The sequence below is a fragment of the Dermacentor silvarum genome, unplaced genomic scaffold (assembly GCF_013339745.2).
Source record: "Dermacentor silvarum isolate Dsil-2018 unplaced genomic scaffold, BIME_Dsil_1.4 Seq213, whole genome shotgun sequence".
Taxonomy (NCBI): Eukaryota; Metazoa; Arthropoda; class Arachnida; order Ixodida; family Ixodidae; genus Dermacentor; species Dermacentor silvarum.
This window is the reverse complement of record NW_023605869.1, coordinates 1-18870: the sequence shown is the minus strand read 5'-3', so window position 1 is coordinate 18870 and position 18870 is coordinate 1. Positions and strand designations below refer to the sequence as shown.

General features: G+C 44.5%; 4 non-coding genes across 4 annotated transcripts; all 4 read left to right on the top strand.

Annotated features, from left to right (window-relative positions):
- The first annotated feature begins 348 nt into the window (after positions 1–348).
- Trnan-guu (transfer RNA asparagine (anticodon GUU)) lies at positions 349–422 on the top strand. The gene has a single exon. It is a non-coding gene; the product is annotated as a tRNA-Asn (tRNA).
- Positions 423–8722: 8300 nt separating this feature from the next.
- On the top strand, positions 8723–8796 carry Trnan-guu (transfer RNA asparagine (anticodon GUU)). Its single transcript has one exon. It is a non-coding gene; the product is annotated as a tRNA-Asn (tRNA).
- Positions 8797–12959: 4163 nt separating this feature from the next.
- Trnan-guu (transfer RNA asparagine (anticodon GUU)) lies at positions 12960–13033 on the top strand. The gene has a single exon. It is a non-coding gene; the product is annotated as a tRNA-Asn (tRNA).
- A 3612-nt stretch (positions 13034–16645) lies between these two features.
- On the top strand, positions 16646–16719 carry Trnan-guu (transfer RNA asparagine (anticodon GUU)). Its single transcript has one exon. It is a non-coding gene; the product is annotated as a tRNA-Asn (tRNA).
- Positions 16720–18870: the final 2151 nt, after the last annotated feature.

The window sequence follows — 18870 nt, the reverse complement described above, 5'->3', positions numbered from 1 at the left end:
CTTCGACGCCGCGGTGTCGCTGTGCATGTTCGCGACGTCCATTCACTTGAACGCGCAGCCCTCGTTCAAGAAATCGTATGTCACTGTAAGCTTTTTTTTATTTTGTTTTCATTAGTCGAATATGTGTTTCGATTTCTCGTGAAAGTAATGTCTGCTTCTCTGAATAATCAATCTCCAGAACAGAACTATGTTCTCTGCGACAGGCGACATTTAAATATTCCGGAAAACTTAACAATGATCACGCCGTATATATAGCACGCATGACGCCAACGCGTCATTAATCGGCTTGCATGAAATACTCGGAGATAAAGCTATATGTCTGTCTTTTACTTCGCCTCGCAGCATCCAGCCTCCGTGGCGCAATCGGCTAGCGCGTTCGGCTGTTAACCGAAAGGTTGGAGGTTCGAGCCCTCCCGGGGGCGGGAGTTTCTTTTGTCTCCGATGGTATTTATTTTATTTATTTTTTCTATGGCGCCGACGTTATCGGAAAGTGCCGCCATCTAGCGTCCAACCGAGCTCCGCCGCCATGCTGGAATGTGAAAGCAGCTGCACCGGCGCGGATGAACTGTTATCGCCGTTTTTTTTTTTTTTTTTTTCATAACGTATGACGGCAGATGACTGTTTCCAGCTGTAGTTGTAAACCAATACATGGAATAAGAAAACAATCAGATCAACGTATCGCGTCGATGTTGCTAAGCAGGGTCGCAATACCCACAGCACCTTTATAGGCATTTAATAGTGAGTGCATTTGATATTCAAATGCATTCACTGAGTGCATATTCAAATGCAGGCGCGGAACTGCAGCCGATAAGAGCAATAATTGCCGAACAAAGAATTACTAGCTATAGACATGACCCCCGCGTCACCACCAGTAAACCCTACACTTTCTGGAAAACTAACGCCCCTTGATCTTTATGGTAAACTTGCTTTCACTGGCATCCGTCGGTTAAAACGGAATTCTAAAAGAAAGTATGATCTAGTCTCACATAACGTAATCTCATCACATAATCTGCTCTCACATCATTAAATTAATAGCATCTACTAACGTCTTCAACGATAATCAGCATGGTTTTCTCGCAGGCTTATTATACGCCCCACAACTAACACTTTTTAAAAGTGAATTGAGTGCTAGTATGAATCACAATGTGCCCCATTGTGACTGCACTTTTAGGTTCCGAAAAAGCATTTGACAAAGTCCTTAATGCTTTCAAGCCTAGACCTCAATCCCCATGTTTTGGGCAGGATATGCAGCCGCTTGACCAATTGACTACAATTTGTTTACGCCAACAACAGCGCCTCTACTATTTCACCCCTTATATCTTCCTCAAAGTACGGTCCTTGGCCCAGTACTGTTTGTAATCTATGTGAATGATTTACCCATTATCACCAGTTCCGTAATGCTTCTCTTTGTCGAAGATAGTGTTCTTTATCGTCTCATTACCAGAAATAATGACATTAACACCTCACCTTGATCTGACCTTGATATTATTTATGCTTGGTGCACTCATTAACCTCTTAGTCCTCATAACCTTAAATAAGAAACTGTTAAAATCGCGATAACCTCTTTCATTTCATGTCATCACCGTCATTCTTACATGTAAAGGCCTTGCGCGATTGACGTGGTTAACTTAAACCATTCATCTTCAAGAGAATACTGGGACCGTTCGGTTTGCCCTCCGCCTTTATTGGTGTTCTTGTATAGCGAACATTGCCAATGAGCCAACGATGTCCTAATTTACGGACACTGTTGTAATCGGTGAATGTGCAAAGAATATTCACTTGGAACCCATTCTGAGCATTACACCAGTTCCGAGATATACATTCAAAAATGTACAATGAAATTTCAAGGAAGTTCTAATGTATCATTACTGCTCAGCAATGGCAATGGTAGAGTGTTTCATTCATCAATAGTGCAGGGAAAAACGAAAATTTGGAATGCGAAGAGAAAAAGTAACACTGAGGCTCACTCAGAACTTTGCGTTGAAGTTGCAGTGTCTGAGCGCCATGCGCTTGCATGAGTGTTGTGGGCGAGTGCGTTTTACGGTAGTTAGAAAGAAATAAACATGTTTTCGCTGAACCATTTCAAGTGCGTTAATATTTTGTTATACGATGATTTATTTTTTTTCTTGGCTACACAAAATTTAAAAAAAAACAAGATTGCCTGTTACAGATAGCAGAATTCTACCCTTATCAAACCCGCCGTGGTTGCTCAGTGGCTATAGTGTTGGGCTGCTGAGCACGAGGTCGCGGGATCGAATCCCGGCCACGGCGGCCGCCTTACGATGGGGGCGAAATGCAAAAACACCCGTGTATTTACATTTAGGTGCCCGTTAAAGAACCCCAGGTGGTCCAAATTTCCGGAGTCCCCCACAACGGCGTGCCTCATAATCACATCGTGTTTTTGGCACGTAAAACCCCATAATCTCTAACCCTTGATGAAATTACTCGATGAGGCGGCCATTACTTTTACGGGAAATCAACAGCTTAATTGAATAATGAACATAATTGCGCTAATTATTGTAAATACTTTCGTTACGGCCCATATTTCAATCTACGAATTGTAGCTATACTCGCGGACAACTTTCTGTGGCAATGAAGGGAAAGCTACGGAGGAAAAGCGCGCACAAGTGAGAGCGCTTTTGAAAATAGTCCCGCGTTTTAATCCGCGTTAGTTTTGGCTGGAGAAAAGAAAGCATAAACACCTTACAAGCAACATTTAAGTAAGACAGAACACACCACTGAGTGTAAAAGTTTACTGATTTTGCGGCCTTTCCCTTCCGCGTCTGGGCAAACGCGAAACGGTCGCACGTGGAAGCTGCGTCGATTCAGCGTCTCTTCCGAGCAACCAAGAGCACAGTCAAACGCTGCCAGACTACTAGGCGCTGTAACACATGTGCAGCAGCCACGCGCCCGTAGCTTTCCCTTTGTCCCCGCTTATAAGGTGGATACACACGCGAGGGCAAAATCCCGCCTGCTCCGCGGGCCAGACTGTCACGTGATCACTTGAATCCGGCGCAACCGAGTCAGGTCGCATTCCCACAGCCGGAGCGCCGTTTGCGGAATCCGCGTGCTTACTCTCGACTCCAACGCTTAGCACTTGCGCATTTCATATTCCATAGTGCTGTGAATCTCTCAACAAGAGCCGAAAAAGTGACGCTTGCCTCTTCACTTATCGTTTTCTTGTGCACCTCACTCATGTTAAGGTCACGCAGGCTGCGCGGTCTGAGTAAATAGAAATGCACGCGCAGCCACGACTCGCCTTTCCCGCTGCACCACAACAATAACACATGCAGTCACTGCTGCACAACAAAAACACACGTGGTTTCAAGCCGACAACACGCCATAGTAGCCACGCCAATCCGTCCAATGTTGATTTGACGCTGGCTACGCTAAATTGAGGTCAGACGACCGCCAAAGGGACGGATGGAAATACCGGCGAGCATTTTCAATCCGGACCGCGAGCGGAGGAGCCCGGACTAGGCTAGGGCGGCCCTTTTTGATGACGCGCGCGTTACGTGATACGCCATCCGCTGCGAAAATTCCTCCTCCGTCCGGTCGTGTGAATGGCAGCAGCGTCGGTGGACGCTATACCTTCATTGCCACAGAAAGCTGTCCGCGAGTACAGTGAGCATATGCAAGGTATATCGACTTGGGACGAATTCTCAAGACTACGTCAATTTCGAGATAATAATTTTCAAAGTGTCGCACGAAATGCATAGGCGTTACAATTACTTTTGTACTTCAGTGCATTAAAAAGTGTTTTCTTAATAAATTAAGTGGAACATCAGTGCGTTTTCAGCGCAAGTTCGACGTGGCATATCTGGAAACCGGTTTCATCCTCAGAATTCGTTCTGAATTGATATGCCTTGCATACTAACTAGCTAGAATTCGTAGAATGAAATATGCGCTGTAATGTAATTATTTAAAAGTTAATTCGCATAATTATGTTATTCATTCAATCAAGCATTTTGATTTATCATAGAACGCTGATTGTTGCATCTGACGTCATCGACTAGGAACAACTCAAGCGACACCTGCCAGAGCGACAGTTCTACTTAAGGAGCAGCCGGACTATACGTGCCTTTCATTTGGCAGCAGGGGGTGCGGCTACGTCAACGTGCCTAACGCCTTCACCGTACTTTGTACAGGTTGGTCGCTCGACACTTCTGCAATTATTTGTAAGCCTGTTGCCGCTACCACTGCTGCCATTAGTCAACTACTGTATTCTTTTCCACCATGCCGTCATGTGCTGATCTAGCTAAAGATATTGCAGCCCTCCGTGCAGAGCTTTCTTCTGTGAAAGAGGGCATGATTAATGCGCTGTACGAGTCCATGAAAACCCAAATGAATCTCTCACCAAAGAGAACAAATCACTGAAGGATGAAAATGAACTGTTGTCGAAGCGTCTGTCAGCTCTGGAACAATACTCTCGGCTAAATAACGTCGAGATTAAGGGCGTTCCCGCAACGCAAGGCGAAAATTGCCTGGCGGTGGTGCAGGCCATTGGTGATAGGATTGGCTGTCCTATCACGGAATCTGACATTGACTCCGTGCATCGTGTTCCTGCTAAGAAGGACACGAACATTATTGCACGTTTTTGTTCAAGGGTTAAGCGCTCCGAGTTTGCAGCCAAGGCAAGAAAGGCCAGGCTGACTACGTCAGCCATCGGTTTTGCTCAGAGCAGCAACAAGCCAATTTTCATCAATGACCACCTGATAACAAACGACTCTTTGCGCAGGCTCTTGACCTCAAAAGAGGTAAAGGTTGGAAATACCTGTGGACTGACAACTGTGTGATTAAAGCTAGGAAATCAGACAGCAGCCGCGTCTATCGCATCACTGGTGTGATGGATCTGGCGATTATTCAGTGATCGTGCAAGCCATTTTCCCGTTAACCACAGTTGCTGTTCGGTCCTTATTGCATTATGTTTTCCTGTGACCAAGTGAAATCTTTGTTGCACGATAAATCACCTGCGTTCTCTTTCCTCCATTGCAACATTCGTAGTTTACGCAAGCATCATGACGATCTATTGAACTTTCTTTCCATGCTTGACCACACTTTTTCCTTGACATGCTTATCCGAGACCTGGCTAACATCAGCTGATGGAAATTTGTATGGTCTGTCTGGCTACAAATCTGAATTCAATAATCGAACTTCCCACCGCAGCGGTGGTTCGGCTATTTTCATCAGATCATCATTACCCTACGTTCGACGCTACGATCTTGCTTTTCGGGACTTGTTATGTGAATCCATCTGGTTAGAGTTTGACCGCAATTCTCTGCCGGTCAATAATAGCTCTACGATAGTAGGTGCTATATATCGCTCGCCATCAACTTCTTATGCGGAATTCTGTTCTCAGCTTGAAGATATATTACATGCGTTAACAAATGAAAATAAAAATATAATAATTTGCGGAGACATAAACATTAATATTCTCAATATCAACTGTCAGTCTTGCTCTGAATATGTAACCTGTCTACTCAGCTATGGCTTTTCTTCCCTAATACACACTCCAACCAGGCATGATCTTTCAGGCTCTTCCACGCTGATTGATCACATCTTTTCTTCATTTGACTCTGATTCTTATTGCTCTTCTGGAGTTATCGATTATTCAATCACTGATCATTACCCCTTGTTTTTTTGCCTAGGTACAGAAGCAGTTATCAATTCTAAAAGATATGCTAAATCTTCGTTCAACAAAACAGAGTTTATTCATCAGGTTCAAACCACAAACTGGGATGACGTATATACGGAGGGTTGTCCTGAGAAGGCATTTTCCATGTTCCATTCCAGAATCACTAAATGCATTGATCAGTGTACTACTTATTCACTAGTCACACATTGGTATTCTACTCCAAGAAATCCTTGGATATCAGATGCCATGTTGCGTTCCATATAACACGAAAAAGTAATCTTCACAAAAAAGTAAAATCGCAGCCCTTTAATATAAATTTGAAAAATCGCTACCGTGCATATTCAAACATTCTTTCTGCAATTCTCAGGCGCGCAAAACGAGACTACTATGAAAACAAAATACTTGAAAACGGAAACGATACCAGGCGTAACTGGAAACTAATTAGACAGTTTCTTAATATGAAAGAGTCTGATCCGGGCATCAAAAGAATTGTCCTCAATGATCATGAACACACCAATGACATGATATTGCTCATGCATTTAGTGAACAGTTTGTTGCTTCTGATAACAGTCCTCCAGCTAATGCAGTGCCTAGTATTTCGCGTAGCTCATACTCATTTTATCTGCGTCCTGTTTCACCGCATGAAGTCTACAATGTTATTTGTTCCCTAAAATCAACTGGACCTGGTCTTGATTCTATCAGACCAGCGCATATGAAGCTTGTTTCTGCTGACATCTCACTTGTCCTTGCTGATATTATTAATAAAATGTTCCGTGCCCGGGTATTTCCTAACTCACTTAAGATTGGTAAAATAATTCCTGTCTTCAAAAAAGGCAACCGTGAAAGTATTAACAATTATCGCCCCATATGTATATTGCCATTCTTTAGCAAGGTTATTGAAAAACTTATCTATACCCGCCTCATGAACTACCTAAATAAGTTTAGGCTTATCAGTCCTCTCCAGTTTGGGTTCAGACATGGCTACTCAACCTAGGTAGCACTAGTTCACTTAACTGACAAAATCAAGCAAGCCATTGACCGCGGACTAATTGTAGGGGCTATATTTATTGATCTTACTAAGGCGTTTGACATACTAAATCATTGCATCTTGTTAAATAAACTAGAGCAATTCGGCATTACTAGTCCACCTCTCGAACTGCTCCGTTGCTACTTGTCTAATCGTTCCACAGTTGTCTGTATAAATGATCAGTACTCTACCAATAAATTAATTACCAGTGGTGTTCCTCAGGGTTCCATTTTAGGTCCGTTGCTTTCCTTATTATTCATAAATGACTTACCTAATGTACTGACCGATTCAGACTGCCTATTATATGCCGACGACACTACATTATACTCATCTCAGCACATACTAAGCGCGCTGCAAGCCACACTTAATACTAACCTCTCCAATGTCCACACATGGTGTATCTTAAACCAACTGTGTATAAATCCAGTTAAGACAACGTTTGTCCTCTTCCATAGTCCACCTAAAGTATTAGTAAATCCCGTAACAATTTCTTTGAATAACTATGTACTACCGATATCTGAAAAAGTGAGATTTCTTGGTGGTTACCCTTGACAAACACCTGAAATATCACTGCCATGTCAGTTCATTACTGCACAAAGTGTCATTTGGTATTCATGTTCTCATCAAAGCACGTGCATACTTTGCACCACATATTCTTACTTCATTATATCATGCATATATAGGTAGCCATTTAACATACTGTTTGTCTACATGGGCAAACACATATCCCACTCACCTCAAGCCTTTAGAACGCCTCCAAAACCAAGCTTTGAAGCTCATGACATTTACACCACTGCGATGCCATTCCCTGCCTCTTTACCAACTTCTTCGTATTCTACCCCTTCTGTATTTATTTCAATATAAGTTATCGCTTCTCGTATTTCGCTGCATTCATCTTGACATACCTGCGGACGTCCTTTCTTTGTGTCACATTGTTAATTCATACAACACAAGGTTTTCTGAACAGAACAACCTCCTTTTACCGAAAATAACATCAAATTATGGAAAGTTTACCCTCAGATTCGCTGGTATAAGTGTTTGGAATGCAATTACTGCTGACCTTAAGATTACCTCTTTTTTCTACTGCTTTAAACGAAAATTAAAAATAAAATTGTTAGAAGAGCTGCTTTCTCTGTGATCTTTTTTTTTTTTTTTTTTTTTTCTTGCCTCTTTTCTTGCAGATTTTCCTTTTCGTCTTTGTCTTTTCTGCGGACGTGTGTTTTCTAGTATTTGTGTGGGAATTTCTACTACGTATGACTTTCTTCACTCTTATTGTTCACATTGATTTTAAATAAATACGTTCGTGTTCCATTGCTTTAAATTCACAAGTTAAACTAGCCTAAGCTTTTTTATGATATTTATTTTATTACTATTTTCTTGTTATTTTGTTTTTATATAACACTTTGATTTGTGAAATGTTGTTATCGCTTGTTTAATGCATCCTGCTGCTGTTTATGTGATTATATCGTATGCAATGTAAAACAGGAGGTCCCCCAGACAGTTGTACTTTGGGACCTCCTAATGTACTACCTAAGATGTATGCTTTCTTTGCTCTTGCGCTACAAATAAACTTCAAACTAAACTTCAAACAAAGTAATGACCGCATCATCGAGCAATTTAGATCACGGTTAGAATTGTGCTATAAGCCAAAGGCAATATTTCAATATTTGGTGCAGCTTAAAAACCATCCCGTATAATTGCACATGAGCGTCACCCTTGCGTTTAACCAATTCCTATTTAACGAATTTAAAATAGCATCTAATGGCAGTGTATTAGGGTATTCTGGAAGCCAACAGATAAGCCTATTCAAGTTTACACTCGCGCAAAATTCATTAACTCAAGTACGATAATTGTTCTGAGTCTTCGGCCCGGACCGGATAGGGGTTAGTTTAGAAATAACTGGGCCGGGCTCGGGCAGGCCAGCGCATGGCTCTTTCGGGCTCGGACGGGCCCGTTCGTGTTTATGTGTAATAAACAGCAGATGTCCCCAGGATCGGTCTTTGTGAAATACTTTAGCGCTAGTGTAACCACATTTCTTTTACGGCGTTCACAGGCGTGCAGCCTCCGTGGCGCAATCGGCTAGCGCGTTCGGCTGTTAACCGAAAGGATGGAGGTTCGAGCCCTCCCGGGGGCGGCTGTAATTTTTTTAGTACTTTCTACCTTTTTTTATATATTGCCGCGTGTCTAGTGCGGCAATGACGACGACGTAAAAAGACATATCGGCACATAAGCAAGCAGAAGAAGAAGCAGTGACTAGAGCGCGGTATTAAAAAACTGTCCGTTATTGTTACTGCCTCTGCCGACAAGTGCGTTTTGTTTGTCCCTCGAGCTTCCGACGTCGCGACAATATATACAAGGCGCCGCCATTACGTAAAATTGTCGCCTTATTGCGTCTGACCGGGATCGGCCGCCATGCTGGAACTCATAGCAATGGTACCCATCTAGCCACCGAATAGCAATGGCCGCTGCAGCGCAACTTGGCTTTGCAAACGACTGCATAATGGCACCGTGTCCACTTTCTTATGTGGAAGAGTTTGTAGTGTTTCGCGACGTAATCCGGCGTGGTGGCTTCGTAGCTATGGCACTTCGCTGTTGAGCACGAGGTCACGGTATCAAATCCTGGCCTCGCCGGCCCCATTTCTATGGAGGCGAAATGCAAAAATGCCCGTGTAACGTGCGTTGGGAGCACGTTAAAGATGCCCTGCTGGTCAAAATTAATTCGGAGTGCCCCACTACGGCGTGACTCATAATCAAATCATGCTTTTGGCACTTAAAATCCCAGATTTAATAATTAATAATTAATTAATAATTCATTCGTTCACTCGTGCAACGTAATAATTAGGCTGAATATCGTTGCTTCTGGCAAAATCTGTCTCACAAATACTGTTGCTTACGAAATGGACGAGGAGTGTTGCTAGCTGCTTGCGGAACTAGCCTTGCTAAGGCTGTCAGCGACTGCTCCCATTAACGTGTGCCACTTTCCAAGTGCGGTAGAGTGGGAAGTCTTTTACAATGCGTAGCAGGCGAGGACGTTGGCCAGCATACAGGCTATATGCATGCGCTATGCGTGCACCTCGCATACAGGGCTCACCATTCACAATCAAGTTCTGTATGAGGGAGGCAAGGAGAAAAAATTAAGCCAGTTCCACGCTTGTGAAATCTGATGAAACAGCGCAGCTCGGCGAGCGTAGGTGTATGTCGTAGTTGGAAGGACGCTCGCCTTCGGACCATGAGTACCCGGGTTCAAATCCCGCCTCTCTTTCTTTCTCTCTTTCTAACCTCTTTTTCTTTTTATCTCTCTCGCGCTCATTTTCTCTTTTCTTATCCGTGGCAAGTTGTCTTACAATCGTCGGTACAACGCAATCATATGGTTCCCATGAATGCGTGGGTGTATAGCCTATAGTGGATATGACGCTCGCCGTCGGACCGTGGGCACCCGAGTTCGAATGCCGTCTCGCCAAGAAAGTTTACATTGTTTTCTTTATTTCTCTCGCTATCTGTCTGTCTTCTTTCTCTCTCTGCACCTCCTCTCCTCATATCACACTCTCTCCACTTTGCTCGAACTGCGAGCACCATCGCTCCGTAGGGATCAACCTCGACCTTAAACAGTTCCGCTGTTAAAAGCTGAACAACAAGCTTGACTAGCTCCCACTTCCGCAAATATAAATACATTTTTCTAACAAGCACGTAAACTAAACGCAATAAACTTCAAATATAAAAGAAAATGCAAGCAATATTAGAAGCAAAAACTTATGGTGTTTTTCACTGGTCGATCTGGAGCGGCAGCCGAAATCCTGGAGCGAGTGCACCTTAATCTGCCAGCGGAGAGCGAAAATGCTCCGCGCTGGATCGTACCGGAAGTCTTCGCACACACGTCACAAAAATCGACTTCCGCTCTGCATGTTTTCATGGCCACCAAGATTAGAGTCACTCTACCAAGATTAGAGTTACCTAGAATACGAAGATCGCTATCCCCCAGCGAGCGGAAGTTACGTATGCTTCTCGTCCTATTTCCGCTCGAATCCGCGCCTCGGCAGCGGAGCAAGTGAGAGCGATCCGGCACGGAGCAAGTTGATCCGAAACGACCAGTGGAAAGTGCGAACCCGCTGCAGTTCGACCAGTGAAATTCGGATTCGCAGCCGTGGAGCAAAAAATCCTGCTCCAGATCGACCAGTGAAAAACGCCATTAAATATTCGCTTACTCAACAAACAAGTGCCGTGTCGCTTGCCAAAATAAATATTGTTACGTGTATGCGTGGAACTTGTATACAAAGCTAGATGTATAGTGCGTGTCAGCTAACGTTAGGCAAGCTCTTAAAAATAAAACATGGAATATACGAGGACGCAACCAATGGTGCTCTGTCAGCAGTGACGTAACGCACCAGGAGTATTCTTTTCTTCTTAATTGAACCCTCAATAATTAGATGAGATTAATTAACGAAACTTCTTAATTACTGGATTCAGGGTGCGGATTTTGATGGAAAAGTAATAATTGTGTTCTAAAACACCCGATTCAGTTGTTTTCAGTGTGCTATGTCTCGCGCAATTCTTTTTCCGCGTTATAAAGAAAGTCCGCAATTACACGCAATATTGACGCTTAACTGGCCGCTCGAGGCACTTTGCGTGTATTCGCGGGCTTCTTTCACGCTTGGAAAAACACATTTATGTAGCACCTGTTGAGTAACAGAAAGCTGTATTGGGTGTTTTAACAGCGGAGCTGTTTAAGCTGACCATCAGTCCATAATACGTCTAGAAAAAAAAACTCACTGAACGATGACGTCACCGCGCGTTGCCTCACAACCACCTCCCGGAGCGGCGTGTGCTTCGCCTCCTCTCCATGCTTTGCACATGTTGCATTGGCATGGGGCGTTAAGGAGAGGGTAGGAGAGAGATTTTGGTTGTGAAGAGGAAGAGGCGCTATTTTCTGCAGCCCTTTAGGGAGCCCGACTCAGCGCTTTGGGGAAGGGGCGGGGGATGTAAAGAAGAAAGAAAGAAAAATAGAGAGAAAGTAGGAGAGCATGCGCGCGGCTCGCATTATGCTCGGGAGAGAGAAAGAGAAAATGAGAGCGAGAGAGAGAAATAAATTCTAGCAGCCCGAACGCGGCAACGCGCAGAGCTGCTGCCGACGCCGTCCGCGTTCGCGCCGAACGCGCGCGGTGTCCGTGACTGCAGCAGGCGCCTCTGGCGGCGGCTCGGCAGGTTTCGACCAGCCACGCCCCGGCAAGTGTGGAGGCGCATCTTGGCCTTGACGTCACTGGGGAGATAAAGCTCGGAGCCACCGCGGCAGGGGCAGAACTCTCGTTGACTCTGTGGTAAGTACATGTAGTCTTGACATGGGACGACCAAAGAAGATCCGGACACCCGAAGAAGAAGCCGCTCATTTTGAAGCCCGTCGCACGGCCAAGCGAGAATCTGCGCATCGGCGGCGAGCCGATTCGGAATACCGTGCCTAGCAGCACTGCGCATTTCCTAGCAAAACTTAGCCAAGCCTAGTAAAACCTGGAAGCTAGGTCGATCACCAGCTCCGCTGTTTACTCCAGGCACTCCGGCACTACTTTGCACTACTATAGTGCAAGCTGCCCACGTTTTTCTTTTTTTCTTTCATGTTGCCCTACAATTTTCTCATTCACACTTTTCATATAATTATAATGTTTGAGAAGTTGATTAATTAACAATAAATAATGTAATTAGGCGGAATGCAAAAACAATCTGAGTATCTCTAAGCGATGGCAAACAGCATTACCTTGGTTCTGTCCAGCTGCGTAGCATTTGCATATTTTTAAATCTTGGTGCATGATAGTTGGGACACCCTGTATATACGGAGTGATCATTTCAAAGTTTTCCGCAATTTTTAAGAATCGCCTGTGGTAGTTAGCATAAGTGACATAAATGACACCAGTTTCGAGATATTTCCCGAAGTGTGGGACGAAATACGCGGGCGTTCAAGTTACTTTTGTCCTTGAATGCCCAAAAGAGCGTTTCGTTAAATAAAGTAAGTGGAACAACAATGTATTTTTACCGCCACGTGATGACGCATGTCTCCAACCGTTTTTCTGGAAATTCAGTCCGAGTGGATACGCCTTGCAAACTCACTGGCTACGAATCGCAAATTGCAACATGTGCCGTGGAGTAATTAATGTTCTCTGCGACAGGTGACATTTAAATATTCCGGAAAACTTAACAATGATCACGCCGTATATATAGCACGCATGACGCCAACGCGTCATTAATCGGCTTGCATGAAATACTCGGAGATAAAGTTATATGTCTCTCTTTTACTTCGCTTCGCAGCATCCAGCCTCCGTGGCGCAATCGGCTAGCGCGTTCGGCTGTTAACCGAAAGGTTGGAGGTTCGAGCCCTCCCGGGGGCGGGAGTTTCTTTTGTCTCCGATGGTTTGTATTTTATTTATTTTTTCTATGGCGCCAACGTTATCGGAAAGTGCCGCCATCTAGCGTCCAACCGAGCTCCGCCGCCATGCTGGAATGTGAAAGCAGCTGCACCGGCGCGGATGAACTGTTATCGCCTTTTTTTTTTTTTTTTTCATAACGTATGACGGCAGATGACTGTTTCCAGCTGTAGTTGTAACCAATACATGGAATAAGAAAACAATCAGATCAACGTATCGCGAGAATACAAAGATGCGTCGATGTTGCTAAGCAGGGTCGCAATACCCACAGCACCTTTATAGGCATTTAATAGTGAGTGCATTTGATATTCAAATGCACTCACTGAGTGCATATTCAAATGCAGGCGCGGAACTGCAGCCGATAAGAGCAATAATTGCCGAAGAAAGAATTACTAGCTATAGACATGACCCCCGCGTCACCACCAGTAAACTCTACACTTTCTGGAAAACTAACGCCCCTTGATCTTTATGGTAAACTTGCTTTCACTGGCATCCGTCGGTTAAAACGGAATTCTAAAAAAAAGTACGATCTAGTTTCACATAACGTAAGCTCATCACATAATCTGCTCTCACATCATTAAATTAATAGCATATCCACTAACGTCTTTAACGATAATCATCATGGTTTTCTCGCAGGCTTATTATACGCCCCACAACTAACACTTTTTAAAAGTGAATTGAGTGCTAGTATGACTCACAATATACCCCATTGTGACTGCACTTTTAGGTTCCGAAAAAGCATTTGACAAAGTCCTTAATGCTTTCAAGCCTAGACCTCAATCCCCATGTTTTGGGCAGGATTTGCAGCCGCTTGACCAATTGACTACAATTTGTTTACGCCAACAACAGCGCCTCTACTATTTCACCCGTTATATCTTCCTCAAAGTGCGGTCCTTGGCCCAGTACTGTTTGTAATGTATGTGAATGATTTGCACATTAGCACCAGTTCTGTAATGCTTCTCTTTGTCGAAAATAGTATTCTTTATCGTCTCATTACCAGAAATAATGACATTAACACCTCACCTTTATCTGACCTTGATAATATTTATGCTTGGTGCACTCATTACCCTCTTAGTCCTCATAACCTTAAATAAGAAACTGTTAAAATCGCGATAACCTCTTTCATTCATGTCATCACCGTCATTCTTACATGTAAAGGCCTTGCGCGATTGACGTGGTTAACTTAAACCATTCATCTTCAAGAAAATACTGGAGCGTTCGGTTTGCCCTCCGCCTTTATTAGTGTTCTTGTATAGCGAACATTGCCAATGAAGCCAACGATGTCCTAATTTACAGACACGGTTGTAACCGGTGAATGTGCAAAGAATATTCACTTGGAACCCATTCTGAGCATTGTACCAGTTCCGCGATATACATTCAAAAATGTACAATGAGATTACAAGAAAGTTCTAAGGTATCGTTACTGCTTAGCAATGGCAATGGTAGAATGTTTCATTCATCAAAAGTGCAGAAAAAAAAGAAAATTTGGAATGAGAAGAGAAAAAGAAACATGAGCCTCAGAACTTTGCGTTGAAGTTGCAATCTCTTGGCGCCGGCCATGCGCTTGCATGAGTGTTGTGGGTGAGTCGGTTTTACGGTAGTTAGAAAAAAAATAAACATGTTTTCCGCTGAACCATTTCAAGTGCGTTAATATTTTGTTATACAGGATGTTTTTTTTTTCTTGGCTGCACAAAATTAAAAAAAAACAATGCCTGTGACAGATAGCAGAATTCTAACCGTTGATCAAATTACTCGATGAGGCGGCCATTACTTCTACGAGAAATCAAGCTGCTTATAATTGCGCTAATTATTGTAAATACTTTCGTTACGGCCCATATTTCAATCTACGAATTGTAGCTATACTCGCGGACAAATTTCTGTGGCAATGAAGGGAAAGCTACGGAGCGAAAGCGCGCACAAGTGAGAGCGCGTTTGAACAGAGTCCGGCGTTTTAATCCACGTCAGTTTCGGCTGGAGAAGAGAAAACATGAACACATTACTAGCAGCAGTTAAATAAATAGATCGCATTGAGTGAAAGACTTCACTTATTTTGCGGCCTTTCCCTTCCGCGTCTGGGCAAACGCGAAACTGTCGCACGTGGAAGCTGCGCCGATTCAGCGTCTGTTCCGAGCAACCAAAAGCGCTGTAAAACGCTGCCGGACTACTAGGCGCGGTAACACATGTGCAGCAGCCACGCGCCCGTAGCTTTCCCTTCATTGCCACAGAAAGTTGTCCGCGAGTATAGTGAGCATGCAAGGTAAATCGACTTGGGATGAATTCTCGAGACTGCCATTTTCGAGATAATAATTTTCAAAGTGTCCCACGAAATGCACTGGCGTTACAATTACTCTTGTACTATGTTTTCTGTACTGTTGTACATTGTTTTCTTAATAAATTAAGTGGAACATCACTGCGTTTTCAGTGCAAGTTCGACGGGGCATATCTGGCAAGCGGTTTCATCCTCAGAATTCGTTCTAAATCGATATGCCTTGCATTCGTTCTAATTGATATGCCTTGCCTTGCATAATTAGCTAGAATTCGTAGATTGAAATATGCGCAGTAATGTAATTATTTAAAAGTTAATTCGCGTAATTATGTTATTTATTCAATCAAGCATTTTGATTTCTCATAGAAGTAATGACCGCTTCATCGAGTCACGGGTTAGAATTGTGCTATAAGCCACAGGCAATATTTAAATATTTGGTGCAGCTTAAAAACCATCCCGTATAATTGCACATGAGCGTCACCCTTGCGTTTAACCAATTCCTATTTAACGGATTTAAAGTAGCATCTAATGGCAGTGTATTATGGTATTCTGGAAGCCAACAGATAAGCCTATTCAAGTTTACACTCGCGCAAAATTTATTGACTCAAGTTCGATAATTGTTCAGAGTCTTCGGCACGGACCGGGTAGGGGTTAGTTTAGAAAAAATCACATCATATCACCCTACAGGCAACCATGGTGGGATGCGAAAGCATCGCGGGGGGTGCGCATCGAGTTTCCGTTTCGTTTCACTTGGCAACGCAACCCAATGAAAGTTAGAGTGAGAGAATATATTGAGAAGAGAGGAGACGTTTGTACGGGGTTGTTGCGTCTTTATTTAGAGATCGTACGTGATTCCTAACGTCGGTGCGCTAGTAATCGGTGACGGAAACACAGCGAACGCGCGCTTTATACTGCGCCGCGACACTTGCGTCGCCTACCGGCGTACCCTTAGAGAGAGAGTGAGAGAGAGAGTTATATGCAAAATTGATTTGCTGCGCCGCACCTGTGGCGGAGAGGGGGAGGAGGAGAGCGCACACCTGCGTAGGCGAGTTGAATGAGGGAGAGTTGCGCATGCGCAGTATGGGGGAGGACGCTGCAGAACGGACACGGACCCGAGCATAAGATGCTCTCGCATCTAATAACTGGGCCGGGCCTGGGCGGACCAGCCCATGGCTCTTACGGGCTCGAGACGGGCCCGAGCGCGCGCCCGGGTAGTGTGTAATAAACAGCAGATGTCCCCAAGGTTGGTCTTTGTGAAATACTTTGGCGGTAATGTTACCGCATTATTTTACGGCGCCGTCACGCGTGCAGCCTCCGTGGCGCAATCGGCTAGCGCGTTCGGCTGTTAACCGAAAGGTTGGAGGTTCGAGCCCTCCCGGGGGCGGCTGTACTCTTTTTAGTACTTTCTACCTTTTTTTTTTATACAAGGCGCCGCCATTACGTAAAATTTTCGCCTTATTCCGCCTGACCGGGATCGGCCGCCATGCTGGAACCCATATCAATGGTACCCATCTAGCCACCGTATAGCAATGGCCGCTGCAGCGGAACTTGGCTTTGCAAACGACTGCATAATGGCACCGTGTCCACTTTCTTATGTGGAAGAGTTTGTAGTGTTTTGCAACGTAATCCGGCGTGGGGGCTTCGTAGCTATGGCACTGCGCTGCTAAGCACGGGGTCGCACGACCAAAGCCCGGCCGCGGCGGCCGCATTTCGATGGAGGCGAAATGCAAAAATGCCCGTGTAACGTGCACGTTAAAGATGCCCTGCTGGTCAAAATTAATTCGGAGTGCCCCACTACGGCGTGACTCATAATCAAATCATTATTTTGGCACTTAAAATCCCAGAATTAATTATTTACTTATTAATTCGTTCATTCGTGCAACGTAATAATTAAGCTGAATATCGTTGCTTCTGGCAAAATCTGTCTCACAAATACTGTTGCTTACGAAATGGACGAGGAGTGTTGCTAGCTGCTTGCGGAACTAGCCTTGCTAAGGCTGTCAGCGACTGCTCCCATTAACCAGTGCCACTTTCCAAGTGCGGTAGAGTGGGAAGTCTTTTACAATGCGTACAGGCGAGGACGCTGGCCAGTATACAGGCTATGCATGCGCTATGCGTGCACCTCGCATACAGGGCTCACCATTCACAATCCAGTTCTGTATGAGGGAGGCAAGGAGTAAAAATTAAGCCAGTTCCACGCTTGTGAAATCTGATGAAACAGCGCAGCTCGACAAGCGTGGGTGTATGTCGTAGTTGGTATGACGCTCGCCTTTGGACCGTGAGTACCCGGTTTCAAATCCCGCCACTTTTTCTTTCTTTCTCTCTTTCTAACCTCTTATTCTTTTTCTCTCTCTCGCGCTCATTTTCTCTTTCTCTTATCCGTGGCAAGTTGTCTTACAATCGTCGGTATAACGCAATCATATGGTTCCCATAAATGCGTGGGTGCATAGCCTATAGTGGATATGACGCTCGCCTTCGGACCGTGGGCACCCCAGTTCGAATGCCGTCTCGCCAAGAAAGTTTACTGTGTTTTCTTTATTTCTCTCGCTATCTGTCTGTTCTTCTCTCTCTGCACCTCCTCTCCTCATATCACACTCTCTCCACTTTGCTCGAACTGCGAGCACCATCGCTCCGTAGGGATCAACCTCGACCTTAAACAGCTCCACTGTTAAAAGCTGAACAACAAGCTTGACCAGCTCCTACTTCCGCAAATATAAATACTTTTTTCTAACAAGCACGTAAACGAAACGCAATAAACATCAAATATAAAAGAAAATGCAAGCAGTATTAGAAGTAAAAACTTATGGTGTTTTTCACTGGTCGATCTGAAGCGGCCGCCGAAATCCTGGAGCGAGTGCACCCTAATCTGGCAGCGGAGAGCGAAAATGCTCCGCGCTGGATCGTACCGGAAGCCTTCGCACACACGTCATGTAAATCGACTTCCGCTCTGCATGTTTTCATGGCCACCAAGATTAGAGTCACTCTACCAAGATTAGAGTTACCTAGAATACGAAGATCGCTATCCCCCAGCGAGCGGAAGTTACGTATGCTTCTCGTCCTATTTCCGCTCGAATCCGCGCCTCGGCAGCGGAGCAAGTGAGAGCGATCCGGCACGGAGCAAGTTGATCCGAAACGACCAGTGGAAAGTGCAAACCCGCTGCAGCTAGACCAGTGAAATTCGGATTCGCAGCCGTGGAGCAAAAAATCCTGCTCCACATCGACCAGTGAAAAACGCCATTAAATATTCGCTTACTCAACAGAAGTGCTTTATTTCGATGAATATATGTCGTTCGCTTGCTTAAAACGACTCTACTTGGTTGGTGGAACGTCCCTATATATTTCTGTCGACATTCCGATTGACTCCGACGCGGCGAGCAGCGGTAAGCGCAGCGCGCCGTCTGCGCGAGCAGACGACGCGTCTCTCTCGTGTTCGAAATGACGGTATTTTGACTGTAAGTGGCATGAAACCTTCAACCTGCTCAGGATTAGGCGTCTAAATAACGAAAAATTGCATATCTTTGGGTATGGGTGTTTA